At 45.3% G+C, this 20,314-nt stretch overlaps 1 long non-coding RNA gene across 1 annotated transcript; it reads right to left on the bottom strand.

Moving 5' to 3' along the window:
* Positions 1 to 5,105: 5,105 nt before the first annotated feature.
* Positions 5,106 to 7,151, bottom strand: LOC134475180 (uncharacterized). The gene is made up of 2 exons (XR_010046172.1): positions 6,675 to 7,151; positions 5,106 to 6,063 (listed from the first exon to the last, which is right to left on the bottom strand). It is a non-coding gene; the product is annotated as an uncharacterized LOC134475180 (long non-coding RNA).
* Between the last annotated feature and the right edge of the window lie 13,163 nt (positions 7,152 to 20,314).

The raw sequence follows: 20,314 nt of genomic DNA on the forward strand, positions 1-20,314 counted from the left end.
AATCTAATGTTACACACACCCATACAATGCGCACCACCCCGTGATGTTTTTCTCACTCCTACTAGTGAATGTAATGTAACACACACCCATACAATGCACACCACACCGTGATGTTTTTCTCACTCCTACTAGTGAATCTAATGTAACACACACCCATACAATGTGCACCACCCCGTGATGTTTTTCTCACTCCTACTAGAGAATCTAATGTAACACACACCCATACAATGCGCACCACCCCGTGATGTTTTTCTCACTCCTACTAGTGAATCTAATGTAACACACACCCATACAATGCGCACCACCCCGTGATGTTTTTCTCACTCCTACTAGTGAATGTAATGTAACACACACCCATACAATTCGCACCACACCGTGATGTTTTTCTCACTACTACTAGTGAATCTAATGTAACACACACCCATACAATGCGCACCACCCCGTGATGTTTTTCTCACTCCTACTAGTGAATGTAATGTAACACACACCCATACAATGCGCACCACACCGTGATGTTTTTCTCACTCCTACTAGTGAATGTAATGTAACACACACCCATACAATGCGCACCACCCCCTGATGTTTTTCTCACTCCTACTAGTGAATGTAATGTAACACACACCCATACAATGCGCACCACACCGTGATGTTTTTCTCACTCCTACTAGTGAATCTAATGTAACACACACCCATACAATGCGCACCACCCCGTGATGTTTTTCTCACTCCTACTAGTCAATCTAATGTAACACACACCCATACAATGCGCACCACCCCGTGATGTTTTTCTCACTCCTACTAGTCAATCTAATGTAACACACACCTATACAATGTGCACCACCCCGTGATGTTTTTCTCACTCCTACTAGTGAATGTAATGTAACGCACACCCATACAATGCGCACCACACCGTGATGTTTTTCTCACTCCTACTAGTGAATCTAATGTAACACACAACCATACAATGCGCACCACCCCGTGATGTTTTTCTCACTCCTACTAGTGAATGTAATGTAACACACACCCATACAATGCGCACCACACCGTGATGTTTTTCTCACTCCTACTAGTGAATGTAATGTAACACACACCCATACAATGCGCACCACCCCGTGATGTTTTTCTCACTCCTACTAGTGAATGTAATGTAACACACACCCATACAATGCGCACCACACCGTGATGTTTTTCTCACTCCTACTAGTGAATCTAATGTAACACACACCCATACAATGTGCACCACCCCGTGATGTTTTTCTCACTCCTACTAGTCAATCTAATGTAACACACACCCATACAATGCGCACCACCCCGTGATGTTTTTCTCACTCCTACTAGTGAATGTAATGTAACACACACCCATACAATGCGCACCACACCGTGATGTTTTTCTCACTCCTACTAGTGAATCTAAGGTAACACACACCCGTACAATGCGCACTGCCCCGTGATGTTTTTCTCACTCCTACTAGTGAATGTAGTGTAACACACACCCATACAATGCGCACCGCCCCGTGATGTTTTTCTCATTCTTACTAGTGAATGTAATGTAACACACACCCATACAATCCGCACCACCCCGTGATGTTTTTCTCACTCCTACTAGTGAATGTAATGTAACACACACCCATACAATGCGCACCGCCCCGTGATGTTTTTCTCACTCCTACTAGTGAATGTAATGTAACACACACCCATACAATGCGCACCGCCCCGTGATGTTTTTCTCATTCTTACTAGTGAATCTAATGTAACACACACCCATACAATGCGCACCGCCCCGTGATGTTTTTCTCACTCCTACTAGTGAATGTAATGTAACACACACCCATACAATGCGCACCGCCCCGTGATGTTTTTCTCATTCTTACTAGTGAATCTAATGTAACACACACCCATACAATGCGCACCACCCCGTGATGTTTTTCTCACTCCTACTAGTGAATCTAATGTAACACACACCCATACAATGCGCACCTCCCCGTGATGTTTTTCTCACTCCTACTAGTGAATGTAATGTAACACACACCCATACAATGCGCACCACCCCGTGATGTTTTTCTCACTCCTACTAGTGAATCTAATGTAACACACACCCATACAATGCGCACCACCCCGTGATGTTTTTCTCACTCCTACTAGTGAATGTAATGTAACACACACCCATACAATGCGCACCACCCCGTGATGTTTTTCTCACTCCTACTAGTGAATGTAATGTAACACACACCCATACAATGCGCACCACACCGTGATGTTTTTCTCACTCCTACTAGTGAATCTAATGTAACACACACCCATACAATGCGCACCACCCCGTGATGTTTTTCTCACTCCTACTAGTGAATCTAATGTAACACACACAAATACAATGCGCACCACCTCGTGATGTTTTTCTCACTCCTACTAGTGAATATAATGTAAAACACACCCATACAATGCGCACCACCCCGTGATGTTTTTCTCACTCCTACTAGTTAATGTAATGTAACACACACCCATACAATGCGCACCACCCCGTGATGTTTTTCTCACTCCTACTAGTGAATGTAATCTAACACACACCCATACAATGCGCACCACCCCGTGATGTTTTTCTCACTCCTACTAGTGAATCTAATGTAACACACACCAATACAATGTGCACCACCCCGTGATGTTTTTCTCGCTCCTATTATTGAATGTAATGTAACACACACCCATACACTGCGCACCACCCCGTGATGTTTTTCTCACTCCTACTAGTGAATCTAATGTTACACACACCCATACAATGCGCACCACCCCGTGATGTTTTTCTCACTCCTACTAGTGAATGTAGTGTAACACACACCCATACAATGCGCACCGCCCCGTGATGTTTTTCTCATTCTTACTAGTGAATGTAATGTAACACACACCCATACAATCCGCACCACCCCGTGATGTTTTTCTCACTCCTACTAGTGAATGTAATGTAACACACACCCATACAATGCGCACCGCCCCGTGATGTTTTTCTCACTCCTACTAGTGAATGTAATGTAACACACACCCATACAATGCGCACCGCCCCGTGATGTTTTTCTCATTCTTACTAGTGAATCTAATGTAACACACACCCATACAATGCGCACCGCCCCGTGATGTTTTTCTCACTCCTACTAGTGAATGTAATGTAACACACACCCATACAATGCGCACCGCCCCGTGATGTTTTTCTCATTCTTACTAGTGAATCTAATGTAACACACACCCATACAATGCGCACCACCCCGTGATGTTTTTCTCACTCCTACTAGTGAATCTAATGTAACACACACCCATACAATGCGCACCTCCCCGTGATGTTTTTCTCACTCCTACTAGTGAATGTAATGTAACACACACCCATACAATGCGCACCACCCCGTGATGTTTTTCTCACTCCTACTAGTGAATCTAATGTAACACACACCCATACAATGCGCACCACCCCGTGATGTTTTTCTCACTCCTACTAGTGAATGTAATGTAACACACACCCATACAATGCGCACCACCCCGTGATGTTTTTCTCACTCCTACTAGTGAATGTAATGTAACACACACCCATACAATGCGCACCACACCGTGATGTTTTTCTCACTCCTACTAGTGAATCTAATGTAACACACACCCATACAATGCGCACCACCCCGTGATGTTTTTCTCACTCCTACTAGTGAATCTAATGTAACACACACAAATACAATGCGCACCACCTCGTGATGTTTTTCTCACTCCTACTAGTGAATATAATGTAAAACACACCCATACAATGCGCACCACCCCGTGATGTTTTTCTCACTCCTACTAGTTAATGTAATGTAACACACACCCATACAATGCGCACCACCCCGTGATGTTTTTCTCACTCCTACTAGTGAATGTAATCTAACACACACCCATACAATGCGCACCACCCCGTGATGTTTTTCTCACTCCTACTAGTGAATCTAATGTAACACACACCAATACAATGTGCACCACCCCGTGATGTTTTTCTCGCTCCTATTATTGAATGTAATGTAACACACACCCATACACTGCGCACCACCCCGTGATGTTTTTCTCACTCCTACTAGTGAATCTAATGTTACACACACCCATACAATGCGCACCACCCCGTGATGTTTTTCTCACTCCTACTAGTGAATGTAATGTAACACACACCCATACAATGCGCACCTCACCGTGATGTTTTTCTCACTCCTACTAGTGAATGTAATGTAACACACACCCATACAATGCGCACCACCCCGTGATGTTTTTCTCACTCCTACTAGTGAATGTAATGTAACACACACCCATACAATGCGCACCACACCGTGATGTTTTTCTCACTCCTACTAGTGAATCTAATGTAACACACACCCATACAATGCGCACCACCCCGTGATGTTTTTCTCACTCCTACTAGTGAATGTAATGTAACACACACCCATACAATGCGCACCACCCCGTGATGTTTTTCTCACTCCTACTAGTCAATCTAATGTAACACACACCCATACAATGCGCACCACCCCGTGATGTTTTTCTCACTCATACTAGTGAATGTAATGTAACACACACCCATACAATGCGCACCACCCCGTGATGTTTTTCTCATTCCTACTAGTGAATGTAATGTAACACACACCCATACAATGCGCACCACCCCGTGATGTTTTTCTCACTCCTACTAGTGAATGTAATGTAACACACACCCATACAATGCGCACCACCCCGTGATGTTTTTCTCACTCCTACTATTGAATGTAATGTAACACACACCCATACAATGCGCACCACCCCGTGATGTTTTTCTCACTCCTACTAGTGAATCTAATGTTACACACACCAATACAATGCGCACCACCCCGTGATGTTTTTCTCACTCCTACTAGTGAATGTAATGTAACACACACCCATACAATGCGCACCACCCCGTGATGTTTTTCTCACTCCTACTAGTGAATGTAATGTAACACACACCCATACAATGCGCACCACCCCGTGATGTTTTTCTCACTCCTACTAGTGAATGTAATGTAACACACACCCATACAATGCGCACTGTCGATGTCCGCTCCCGGCCGGCAGGAAAGACACACGACAAGGTCTGGCGGTGGTCAGGCTTTTCTTTATTCTCTCCTTATACAGTCTGCCCCGAAGCCTCTACCGGTCCGCTCTCCGCGGCTCCTTCCGTGCTTCAGTCTGCCCCGAAGCCTCTACCGGTCCGCTCCCCGCGGCTCCTTTTGTGCTTCAGTCTCTCTCTCTCTCTCGGGGGTGGAGGCACTGGCTATATATAGGATTAATAGCTAGGCAGACTACCCTGTGAGGCGGGAACTTAGTGGGGTGATAAGAAACAGGTGCCACACAGGCGGGCTCGATGAGAGGGGTAATCTAGCCCAGGCTTTTGTACTTTCCCACAGGCCTCGCAATCACCGCGTCTGATGACTTGACAGTGCCACGGCTCCCAACATCTCCCCCTATTTTATTTTAAATGATGGCTACGCGCATCGCAGCCCGTCCTGGATAGAGTGCAGAGGCCTATGCCCCGAACTGAGGCCCACCGTAGGCCCTTAGCGTAGACCCTGGTCGGCCGTCCCAGGGTCCACCAAGGCCCTGAGGCCCTCGTCCTTTTTTCTAGGGCCAGGAATGAACCGGACGGAACCTGGTTGCACATAGGCATGCACTCATTTCTCTCCACGAATCCCCTCGGAGAGAAATTTATCTAACAATCCAGCGGCTTTCGAGCGGAACGGGGTAGGGCCTGGCTTAGGTTGAGTCGTGCTGGGGAGGCACGCTCTTACCCGTCATTGACTCATCCACCCTGCTACATGTTGTTGTCTAGGGAGGAGAATGTGGGAAGCCTGTCACTTTTAAACGCGGTCGTAGGCCATGCGAGCGAGCCATGCGTATGCCTGAGGATCTTTTTGTCCATTTTGGGCTACCGCTATTTCTATTCATCTTGTTGGTTGGTCTGTGATGGATCTCCGGCAGGGCAGGTCTGATCTTCAGTCGAGGGCTTTGTCGCGTCAACCTCTCTGGGACCAACAGTGGTTTTCGTCCCGGTTCCTGCGGAAAGACACAAACCGCGCCTCGGCTTCCTCTTTTGTATCTCTGCCCTCCTTGACGGACCCTTCTCGGGAGCTTCCTCACTGTGCCTGTTCAAACACCTCGCGTACTTCTACAAGTTCTTGAGAGCTCCCCCCGTAACTACCCTCACTCTTTAGGCACGTGTGTATCATTTCCCACAATGGACGAGCAGAGACTGAAGCTCTACCCTCCCGCTCTGCTAGGGAAAGGTCTCTGCCCAACTTTTCCCAGGAGGGCAGGTTTACATGCCCTGTAGGCAGAAACCAGGGAGCAAAGCTGTCAATCTCTGCAAGGAAATTTTCTAAAGTCTTACGCCCCACCTTGAGGTCCTTGGACTTTAGGAGTCTCCGAAGGACCAACACCAAGGCTGTGTATCTTTACTTGGCATGTTTCCCATTTTTAATATATCTTCTGTTATTTTTACTTCTATGTTTATGTTTTACACTCTTTTATTACCTTAAGTTCTGGTGTTATGTTTCATACTCACCGCGTGAGGCCCAAGAAACCCGCCACTTACGCGTGAGGTTGAGAGGAGTCTACAAACCCTGTAGGTGCGCGCCACCCAGGGCCCAGGCTTATCCTCTACTCACCTGTCTTGCAGCACTGTACTGGAGCGTTGTCCACTTCACGTCTCGGGGGTGATCAGTCCCCGTGCGGGCCTCCAAATGTCGGTGTCCGCTCCCGGCCGGCAGGAAAGACACACGACAAGGTCTGGCGGTGGTCAGGCTTTTCTTTATTCTCTCCTTATACAGTCTGCCCCGAAGCCTCTACCGGTCCGCTCTCCGCGGCTCCTTCCGTGCTTCAGTCTGCCCCGAAGCCTCTACCGGTCCGCTCCCCGCGGCTCCTTTTGTGCTTCAGTCTCTCTCTCTCTCTCGGGGGTGGAGGCACTGGCTATATATAGGATTAATAGCTAGGCAGACTACCCTGTGAGGCGGGAACTTAGTGGGGTGATAAGAAACAGGTGCCACACAGGCGGGCTCGATGAGAGGGGTAATCTAGCCCAGGCTTTTGTACTTTCCCACAGGCCTCGCAATCACCGCGTCTGATGACTTGACAGTGCCACGGCTCCCAACAGCGCACCACACCGTGATGTTTTTCTCACTCCTACTAGTGAATGTAATGTAACACACACCCATACAATGCGCACCACCCCGTGATGTTTTTCTCACTCCTACTAGTGAATGAAATGTAACACACACCCATACAATGCGCACCACCCCGTGATGTTTTTCTCACTCCTACCAGTGAATCTAATGTAACACACACCCATACAATGCGCACCACCCCGTGATGTTTTTCTCACTCCTAGTAGTGAATGTAAGGTAACACACACCCATACAATGCGCACCACCCCGTGCTGTTTTTCTCACTCCTACTAGTGAATGTAATGTAACACCCACCCATACAATGCGCACCACCCCGTGATGTTTTTCTCTCTCCTACTAGTGAATGTAATGTAACACACACCCATACAATGCGCACCACCCCGTGATGTTTTTCTCACTCCTACTAGTGAATGTAATGTAACACACACCCATACAATGCGCACCACCCCGTGATGATTTTCTCACTCCTAGTAGTGAATGTATTGTAACACACACCCATACAATGCGCACCACCCCGTGATGTTTTTCTCACTCCTAGTAGTGAATGTAATGTAACACACACACATACAATGCGCACCACCCCGTGATGTTTTTCCTCACTCCTACTAGTGAATTTAATGTAACACACACCCATACAATGCGCACCACCCCGTGATGTTTTTCTCACTCCTACTAGTGAATCTAATGTAACACACACCCATACAATGCGCACCAAACCGTGATGTTTTTCTCACTCCTACTAGTGAATGTAATGTAACACACACCCATACAATGCGCACCACCCCGTGATGTTTTTCTCACTCCTACTAGTGAATGTAATGTAACACACACCCATACAATGCGCACCACCCCGTGATGTTTTTCTCACTCCTACTAGTGAATGAAATGTAACACACACCCATACAATGCGCACCACCCCGTGATGTTTTTCTCACTCCTACTAGTGAATCTAATGTAACACACACCCATACAATGCGCACCACCCCGTGATGTTTTTCTCACTCCTAGTAGTGAATGTAAGGTAACACACACCCATACAATGCGCACCACCCCGTGCTGTTTTTCTCACTCCTACTAGTGAATGTAATGTAACACCCACCCATACAATGCGCACCACCCCGTGATGTTTTTCTCACTCCTACTAGTGAATGTAATGTAACACACACCCATACAATGAGCACCACCCCGTGATGTTTTTCTCACTCCTACTAGTGAATGTAATGTAACACACACCCATACAATTCGCACCACCCCGTGATGATTTTCTCACTCCTAGTAGTGAATGTAATGTAACACACACACATACAATGCGCACCACCCCGTGATGTTTTTCCTCACTCCTACTAGTGAATCTAATGTAACACACACCCATACAATGCGCACCACCCCGTGATGTTTTTCTCACTCCTACTAGTGAATCTAATGTAACACACACCCATACAATGCGCACCAAACCGTGATGTTTTTCTCACTCCTACTAGTGAATGTAATGTAACACACACCCATACAATGCGCACCACCCCGTGATGTTTTTCTCACTCCTACTAGTGAATGTAATGTAACACACACCCATACAATGCGCACCACCCCGTGATGTTTTTCTCACTCCTACTAGTGAATCTAATGTAACACACACCCATACAATGCGCACCACCCCATGATATTTTTCTCACTCCTAGTAGTGAATGTAATGTAACACACACCCATACAATGCGCACCACCCCGTGATGTTTTTCTCACTCCTACTAGTGAATCTAATGTAACACACACCCATACAGTGCGCACCACCCCGTGATGTTTTTCTCACTCCTACTAGTGAATCTAATGTAACACACACCCATACAATGCGCCCCACCCCGTGATGTTTTTCTCACTCCTACTAGTGAATGTAATGTAACACAAACCCATAAAATGCGCACCACCCCGTGATGTTTTTCTCACTCCTACTAGTGAATGTAATGTAACACACACCCATACAATGCGCACCACCCTGTGATGTTTTTCTCACTCCTACTAGTGAATCTAATGTAACACACACACATACAATGCGCACCACCCCGTGATGTTTTTCTCACTGCTACTAGTGAATGTAATGTAACACACACCCAAACAATGCGCACCACCCCGTGATGTTTTTCTCACTCCTACTAGTGAATGTAATGTAACACACACCCATACAATGCGCACCACCCCGTGATGTTTTTCTCACTCCTACTAGTGAATGTAATGTAACACACACCCAAACAATGCGCACCACCCCGTGATGTATTTCTCACTCCTACTAGTGAATCTAGTGTAGCACACACTCATACAATGCGCACCACCCCGCGATGTTTTTCAGAAACCTATCCTACATTGCCACTGCATGTTCCCTGACCTCCCCATGCTGACCACCCCGCGGTGCTTTTCTCAATCATACATTGCCACTCACTGCCTATCCTAATTCTTACCCTCCGATTCACACCACCCCGTGATGTTTTTCTCACTCCTAGTAGTGAATGTAATGTAACGCACACCCATACAATGCGCACCACACCGTGATGTTTTTCTCACTCCTACTAGTGAATCTAATGTAACACACAACCATACAATGCGCACCACCCCGTGATGTTTTTCTCACTCCTACTAGTGAATGTAATGTAACACACACCCATACAATGCGCACCACACCGTGATGTTTTTCTCACTCCTACTAGTGAATGTAATGTAACACACACCCATACAATGCGCACCACCCCGTGATGTTTTTCTCACTCCTACTAGTGAATGTAATGTAACACACACCCATACAATGCGCACCACACCGTGATGTTTTTCTCACTCCTACTAGTCAATCTAATGTAACACACACCCATACAATGTGCACCACCCCGTGATGTTTTTCTCACTCCTACTAGTCAATCTAATGTAACACACACCCATACAATGCGCACCACCCCGTGATGTTATTCTCACTCCTACTAGTGAATGTAATGTAACACACACCCATACAATGCGCACCACACCGTGATGTTTTTCTCACTCCTACTAGTGAATCTAAGGTAACACACACCCATACAATGCGCACTGCCCCGTGATGTTTTTCTCACTCCTACTAGTGAATGTAGTGTAACACACACCCATACAATGCGCACCGCCCCGTGAAGTTTTTCTCATTCTTACTAGTGAATGTAATGTAACACACACCCATACAATCCGCACCACCCCGTGATGTTTTTCTCACTCCTACTAGTGAATGTAATGTAACACACACCCATACAATGCGCACCGCCCCGTGATGTTTTTCTCACTCCTACTAGTGAATGTAATGTAACACACACCCATACAATGCGCACCGCCCCGTGATGTTTTTCTCATTCTTACTAGTGAATCTAATGTAACACACACCCATACAATGCGCACCGCCCCGTGATGTTTTTCTCACTCCTACTAGTGAATGTAATGTAACACACACACCCATACAATGCGCACCGCCCCGTGATGTTTTTCTCATTCTTACTAGTGAATCTAATGTAACACACACCCATACAATGCGCACCACCCCGTGATGTTTTTCCCACTCCTACTAGTGAATGTAATGTAACACACACCCATACAATGCGCACCACACCGTGATGTTTTTCTCACTCCTACTAGTGAATGTAATGTAACACACACCCATACAATGCGCACCACCCCGTGATGATTTCTCACTCCTACTAGTGAATCTAATGTAACACACACCCATACAATGCGCACCACCCCATAATGTTTTTCTCACTCCTACTAGTGAATCTAATGTAACACACACCCATACAATGCGCACCTCCCCGTGATGTTTTTCTCACTCCTACTAGTGAATGTAATGTAACACACACCCATACAATGCGCACCACCCCGTGATGTTTTTCTCACTCCTACTAGTGAATCTAATGTAACACACACCCATACAATGCGCACCACCCCGTGATGTTTTTCTCACTCCTACTAGTGAATGTAATGTAACACACACCCATACAATGCGCACCACCCCGTGATGTTTTTCTCACTCCTACTAGTGAATGTAATGTAACACACACCCATACACTGCGCACCACACCGTGATGTTTTTCTCACTCCTACTAGTGAATCTAATGTAACACACACCCATACAATGCGCACCACCCCGTGATGTTTTTCTCACTCCTACTAGTGAATCTAATGTAACACACACAAATACAATGCGCACCACCTCGTGATGTTTTTCTCACTCCTACTAGTGAATGTAATGTAAAACACACCCATACAATGCGCACCACCCCGTGATGTTTTTCTCACTCCTACTAGTTAATGTAATGTAACACACACCCATACAATGCGCACCACCCCGTGATGTTTTTCTCACTCCTACTAGTGAATGTAATGTAACACACACCCATACAATGCGCACCACCCCGTGATGTTTTTCTCACTCCTACTAGTGAATCTAATGTAACACACACCCATACAATGTGCACCACCCCGTGATGTTTTTCTCACTCCTATTATTGAATGTAATGTAACACACACCCATACAATGCGCACCACCCCGTGATGTTTTTCTCACGCCTACTAGTGAATCTAATGTTACACACACCCATACAATGCGCACCGCCCCGTGATGTTTTTCTCACTCCTACTAGTGAATGTAATGTAACACACACCCATACAATGCGCACCACACCGTGATGTTTTTCTCACTCCTACTAGTGAATGTAATGTAACACACACCCATACAATGCGCACCACCCCGTGATGTTTTTCTCACTCCTACTAGTGAATGTAATGTAACACACACCCATACAATGCGCACCACACCGTGATGTTTTTCTCACTCCTACTAGTGAATCTAATGTAACACACACCCATACAATGCGCACCACCCCGTGATGTTTTTCTCACTCCTACTAGTGAATGTAATGTAACACACACCCATACAATGCGCACCACCCCGTGATGTTTTTCTCACTCCTACTAGTGAATGTAATGTAACACACACCCATACAATGCGCACCACCCCGTGATGTTTTTCTCACTCCTACTATTGAATGTAATGTAACACACACCCATACAATGCGCACCACCCCGTGATGTTTTTCTCACTCCTACTATTGAATGTAATGTAACACACACCCATACAATGCGCACCACCCCGTGATGTTTTTCTCACTCCTACTAGTGAATCTAATGTAACACACACCCATACAATGCGCACCACCCCGTGATGTTTTTCTCACTCCTACTAGTGAATGTAATGTAACACACACCCATACAATGCGCACCACCCCGTGATGTTTTTCTCACTCCTACTAGTGAATGTAATGTAACACACACCCATACAATGCGCACCACCCCGTGATGTTTTTCTCACTCATACTAGTGAATGTAATGTAACACACACCCATACAATGCGCACCACACCGTGATGTTTTTCTCACTCCTACTAGTGAATGTAATGTAACACACACCCATACAATGCGCACCACACCGTGATGTTTTTCTCACTCCTACTAGTGAATGTAATGTAACACACACCCATACAATGCGCACCACCCCGTGATGTTTTTCTCACTCCTACTAGTGAATGTAATGTAACACACACCCATACAATGCGCACCACCCCGTGATGTTTTTCTCACTCCTACTAGTGAATCTAATGTAACACACACCCATACAATGCGCACCACCCCGTGATGTTTTTCTCACTCCTACTAGTGAATCTAATGTAACACACACCCATACAATGCGCACCACCCCGTGATGTTTTTCTCACTCCTACTAGTCAATCTAATGTAACACACACCCATACAATGCGCACCACCCCGTGATGTTTTTCTCACTCCTACTAGTGAATGTAATGTAACACACACCCATACAATGCGCACCACACCGTGATGTTTTTCTCACTCCTACTAGTGAATCTAATGTAACACACACCCATACAATGCGCACCACCCCGTGATATTTTTCTCACTCCTACTAGTGAATGTAATGTAACACACACCCATACAATGCGCACCACACCGTGATGTTTTTCTCACTCCTACTAGTGAATGTAATGTAACACACCCATACAATGCGCACCACACCGTGATGTTTTTCTCACTCCTACTAGTGAATGTAATGTAACACACACCCATACAATGCGCACCACACCGTGATGTTTTTCTCACTCCTACTAGTGAATCTAATATAACACACACCCATACAATGCGCACCACCCCGTGATGTTTTTCTCACTCCTACTAGTCAATCTAATGTAACACACACCCATACAATGCGCACCACCCCGTGATGTTTTTCTCACTCCTACTAGTGAATGTAATGTAACACACACCCATACAATGCGCACCACACCGTGATGTTTTTCTCACTCCTACTAGTGAATCTAATGTAACACAAACCCATACAATGCGCACCGCCCCGTGATGTTTTTCTCACTCCTACTAGTGAATGTAATGTAACACACACCCATACAATGCGCACCGCCCCGTGATGTTTTTCTCACTCTTAATAGTGAATGTAATGTAACACACACCCATACAATCCGCACCACCCCGTGATGTTTTTCTCACTCCTACTAGTGAATGTAATGTAACACACACCCATACAATGCGCACCGCCCCTTGATGTTTTTCTCACTCCTACTAGTGAATGTAATGTAACACACACCCATACAATGCGCACCGCCCCGTGATGTTTTTCTCATTCTTACTAGTGAATGTAATGTAACACACACCCATACAATGCGCACCACCCCGTGATGTTTTTCTCACTCCTACTAGTGAATGTAATGTAACACACACCCATACAATGCGCACCACCCTGTGATGTTTTTCTCACTCCTACTAGTGAATGTAATGTAACACACACCCATACAATGCGCACCACCCCGTGATGATTTCTCACTCCTACTAGTGAATCTAATGTAACACACACCCATACAATGCGCACCACCCCGTGATGTTTTTCTCACTCCTACTAGTGAATCTAATGTAACACACACACATACAATACGCACCTCCCCGTGATGTTTTTCTCACTCCTACTAGTGAATGTAATGTAACACACACCCATACAATGCGCACCACCCCGTGATGTTTTTCTCACTCCTACTAGTGAATGTAATGTAACACACACCCATACAATGCGCACCACACCGTGATGTTTTTCTCACTCCTACTAGTGAATCTAATGTAACACACACCCATACAATGCGCACCACCCCGTGATGTTTTTCTCACTCCTACTAGTCAATCTAATGTAACACACACCCATACAATGCGCACCACCCCGTGATGTTTTTCTCACTCCTACTAGTGAATGTAATGTAACACACACCCATACAATGCGCACCACACCGTGATGTTTTTCTCACTCCTACTAGTGAATCTAATGTAACACAAACCCATACAATGCGCACCGCCCCGTGATGTTTTTCTCACTCCTACTAGTGAATGTAATGTAACACACACCCATACAATGCGCACCGCCCCGTGATGTTTTTCTCATTCTTACTAGTGAATGTAATGTAACACACACCCATACAATCCGCACCACCCCGTGATGTTTTTCTCACTCCTACTAGTGAATGTAATGTAACACACACCCATACAATGCGCACTGCCCCTTGATGTTTTTCTCAGTCCTACTAGTGAATGTAATGTAACACACACCCATACAATGCGCACCGCCCCGTGATGTTTTTCTCATTCTTACTAGTGAATGTAATGTAACACACACCCATACAATGCGCACCACCCCGTGATGTTTTTCTCACTCCTACTAGTGAATGTAATGTAACACACACCCATACAATGCGCACCACCCTGTGATGTTTTTCTCACTCCTACTAGTGAATGTAATGTAACACACACCCATACAATGCGCACCACCCCGTGATGTTTTTCTCACTCCTACTAGTGAATGTAATGTAACACACACCCATACAATGCGCACCACCCCGTGATGTTTTTCTCACTCCTACTAGTGAATGTAATGTAACACACACCCATACAATGCGCACCACCCCGTGATGTTTTTCTCACTCCTACTATTGAATGTAATGTAACACACACCCATACAATGCGCACCACCCCGTGATGTTTTTCTCACTCCTACTATTGAATGTAATGTAACACACACCCATACAATGCGCACCACCCCGTGATGTTTTTCTCACTCCTACTAGTGAATCTAATGTAACACACACCCATACAATGCGCACCACCCCGTGATGTTTTTCTCACTCCTACTAGTGAATGTAATGTAACACACACCCATACAATGCACACCACCCCGTGATGTTTTTCTCACTCCTACTAGTGAATGTAATGTAACACACACCCATACAATGCGCACCACCCCGTGATGTTTTTCTCACTCATACTAGTGAATGTAATGTAACACACACCCATACAATGCGCACCACACCGTGATTTTTTTCTCACTCCTACTAGTGAATGTAATGTAACACACACCCATACAATGCGCACCACACCGTGATGTTTTTCTCACTCCTACTAGTGAATGTAATGTAACACACACCCATACAATGCGCACCACCCCGTGATGTTTTTCTCACTCCTACTAGTGAATGTAATGTAACACACACCCATACAATGCGCACCACCCCGTGATGTTTTTCTCACTCCTACTAGTGAATCTAATGTAACACACACCCATACAATGCGCACCACCCCGTGATGTTTTTCTCACTCCTACTAGTGAATCTAATGTAACACACACCCATACAATGCGCACCACCCCGTGATGTTTTTCTCACTCCTACTAGTCAATCTAATGTAACACACACCCATACAATGCGCACCACCCCGTGATGTTTTTCTCACTCCTACTAGTGAATGTAATGTAACACACACCCATACAATGCGCACCACACCGTGATGTTTTTCTCACTCCTACTAGTGAATCTAATGTAACACACACCCATACAATGCGCACCACCCTGTGATGTTTTTCTCACTCCTACTAGTGAATGTAATGTAACACACACCCATACAATGCGCACCACACCGTGATGTTTTTCTCACTCCTACTAGTGAATGTAATGTAACACACACCCATACAATGCGCACCACACCGTGATGTTTTTCTCACTCCTACTAGTGAATGTAATGTAACACACACCCATACAATGCGCACCACACCGTGATGTTTTTCTCACTCCTACTAGTGAATCTAATATAACACACACCCATACAATGCGCACCACCCCGTGATGTTTTTCTCACTCCTACTAGTCAATCTAATGTAACACACACCCATACAATGCGCACCACCCCGTGATGTTTTTCTCACTCCTACTAGTGAATGTAATGTAACACACACCCATACAATGCGCACCACACCGTGATGTTTTTCTCACTCCTACTAGTGAATCTAATGTAACACAAACCCATACAATGCGCACCGCCCCGTGATGTTTTTCTCACTCCTACTAGTGAATGTAATGTAACACACACCCATACAATGCGCACCGCCCCGTGATGTTTTTCTCACTCTTAATAGTGAATGTAATGTAACACACACCCATACAATCCGCACCACCCCGTGATGTTTTTCTCACTCCTACTAGTGAATGTAATGTAACACACACCCATACAATGCGCACCGCCCCTTGATGTTTTTCTCACTCCTACTAGTGAATGTAATGTAACACACACCCATACAATGCGCACCGCCCCGTGATGTTTTTCTCATTCTTACTAGTGAATGTAATGTAACACACACCCATACAATGCGCACCACCCCGTGATGTTTTTCTCACTCCTACTAGTGAATGTAATGTAACACACACCCATACAATGCGCACCACCCTGTGATGTTTTTCTCACTCCTACTAGTGAATGTAATGTAACACACACCCATACAATGCGCACCACCCCGTGATGATTTCTCACTCCTACTAGTGAATCTAATGTAACACACACCCATACAATGCGCACCACCCCGTGATGTTTTTCTCACTCCTACTAGTGAATCTAATGTAACACACACACATACAATGCGCACCTCCCCGTGATGTTTTTCTCACTCCTACTAGTGAATGTAATGTAACACACACCCATACAATGCGCACCACCCCGTGATGTTTTTCTCACTCCTACTAGTGAATGTAATGTAACACACACCCATACAATGCGCACCACACCGTGATGTTTTTCTCACTCCTACTAGTGAATCTAATGTAACACACACCCATACAATGCGCACCACCCCGTGATGTTTTTCTCACTCCTACTAGTCAATCTAATGTAACACACACCCATACAATGCGCACCACCCCGTGATGTTTTTCTCACTCCTACTAGTGAATGTAATGTAACACACACCCATACAATGCGCACCACACCGTGATGTTTTTCTCACTCCTACTAGTGAATCTAATGTAACACAAACCCATACAATGCGCACCGCCCCGTGATGTTTTTCTCACTCCTACTAGTGAATGTAATGTAACACACACCCATACAATGCGCACCGCCCCGTGATGTTTTTCTCATTCTTACTAGTGAATGTAATGTAACACACACCCATACAATCCGCACCACCCCGTGATGTTTTTCTCACTCCTACTAGTGAATGTAATGTAACACACACCCATACAATGCGCACTGCCCCTTGATGTTTTTCTCACTCCTACTAGTGAATGTAATGTAACACACACCCATACAATGCGCACTGCCCCGTGATGTTTTTCTCATTCTTACTAGTGAATGTAATGTAACACACACCCATACAATGCGCACCACCCCGTGATGTTTTTCTCACTCCTACTAGTGAATGTAATGTAACACACACCCATACAATGCGCACCACCCTGTGATGTTTTTCTCACTCCTACTAGTGAATGTAATGTAACACACACCCATACAATGCGCACCACCCCGTGATGATTTCTCACTCCTACTAGTGAATCTAATGTAACACACACCCATACAATGCGCACCACCCCGTGATGTTTTTCTCACTCCTACTAGTGAATCTAATGTAACACACACACATACAATGCGCACCTCCCCGTGATGTTTTTCTCACTCCTACTAGTGAATGTAATGTAACACACACCCATACAATGCGCACCACCCCGTGATGTTTTTCTCACTCCTACTAGTGAATGTAATGTAACACACACCCATACAATGCGCACCACACCGTGATGTTTTTCTCACTCCTACTAGTGAATCTAATGTAACACACACCCATACAATGCGCACCACCCCGTGATGTTTTTCTCACTCCTACTAGTCAATCTAATGTAACACACACCCATACAATGCGCACCACCCCGTGATGTTTTTCTCACTCCTACTAGTGAATGTAATGTAACACACACCCATACAATGCGCACCACACCGTGATGTTTTTCTCACTCCTACTAGTGAATCTAATGTAACACAAACCCATACAATGCGCACCGCCCCGTGATGTTTTTCTCACTCCTACTAGTGAATGTAATGTAACACACACCCATACAATGCGCACCGCCCCGTGATGTTTTTCTCATTCTTACTAGTGAATGTAATGTAACACACACCCATACAATCCGCACCACCCCGTGATGTTTTTCTCACTCCTACTAGTGAATGTAATGTAACACACACCCATACAATGCGCACTGCCCCTTGATGTTTTTCTCACTCCTACTAGTGAATGTAATGTAACACACACCCATACAATGCGCACCGCCCCGTGATGTTTTTCTCATTCTTACTAGTGAATGTAATGTAACACACACCCATACAATGCGCACCACCCCGTGATGTTTTTCTCACTCCTACTAGTGAATGTAATGTAACACACACCCATACAATGCGCACCACCCCGTGATGTTTTTCTCACTCCTACTAGTGAATCTAATGTAACACACACCCATACAATGCGCACCACCCCGTGATGTTTTTCTCACTCCTACTAGTGAATCTAATGTAACACACACCCATACAATGCGCACCACCCCGTGATGTTTTTCTCACTCCTACTAGTCAATCTAATGTAACACACACCCATACAATGCGCACCACCCCGTGATGTTTTTCTCACTCCTACTAGTGAATGTAATGTAACACACACCCATACAATGCGCACCACACCGTGATGTTTTTCTCACTCCTACTAGTGAATCTAATGTAACACACACCCATACAATGCGCACCACCCCGTGATGTTTTTCTCACTCCTACTAGTGAATGTAATGTAACACACACCCATACAATGCGCACCACACCGTGATGTTTTTCTCACTCCTACTAGTGAATGTAATGTAACACACACCCATACAATGCGCACCACACCGTGATGTTTTTCTCACTCCTACTAGTGAATGTAATGTAACACACACCCATACAATGCGCACCACACCGTGATGTTTTTCTCACTCCTACTAGTGAATCTAATATAACACACACCCATACAATGCGCACCACCCCGTGATGTTTTTCTCACTCCTACTAGTCAATCTAATGTAACACACACCCATACAATGCGCACCACCCCGTGATGTTTTTCTCACTCCTACTAGTGAATGTAATGTAACACACACCCATACAATGCGCACCACACCGTGATGTTTTTCTCACTCCTACTAGTGAATCTAATGTAACACAAACCCATACAATGCGCACCGCCCCGTGATGTTTTTCTCACTCCTACTAGTGAATTGTAATGTAACACACACCCATACAATGCGCACCGCCCCGTGATGTTTTTCTCATTCTTACTAGTGAATGTAATGTAACACACACCCATACAATCCGCACCACCCCGTGATGTTTTTCTCACTCCTACTAGTGAATGTAATGTAACACACACCCATACAATGCGCACTGCCCCTTGATGTTTTTCTCACTCCTACTAGTGAATGTAATGTAACACACACCCATACAATGCGCACCGCCCCGTGATGTTTTTCTCATTCTTACTAGTGAATGTAATGTAACACACACCCATACAATGCGCACCACCCCGTGATGTTTTTCTCACTCCTACTAGTGAATGTAATGTAACACACACCCATACAATGCGCACCACCCTGTGATGTTTTTCTCACTCCTACTAGTGAATGTAATGTAACACACACCCATACAATGCGCACCACCCCGTGA

Source organism: Cavia porcellus, unplaced genomic scaffold, assembly GCF_034190915.1.
Source record: "Cavia porcellus strain 051 isolate PalLab524CR breed Dunkin Hartley unplaced genomic scaffold, mCavPor4.1 scaffold_425, whole genome shotgun sequence".
Lineage (NCBI taxonomy): Eukaryota > Metazoa > Chordata > Mammalia > Rodentia > Caviidae > Cavia > Cavia porcellus.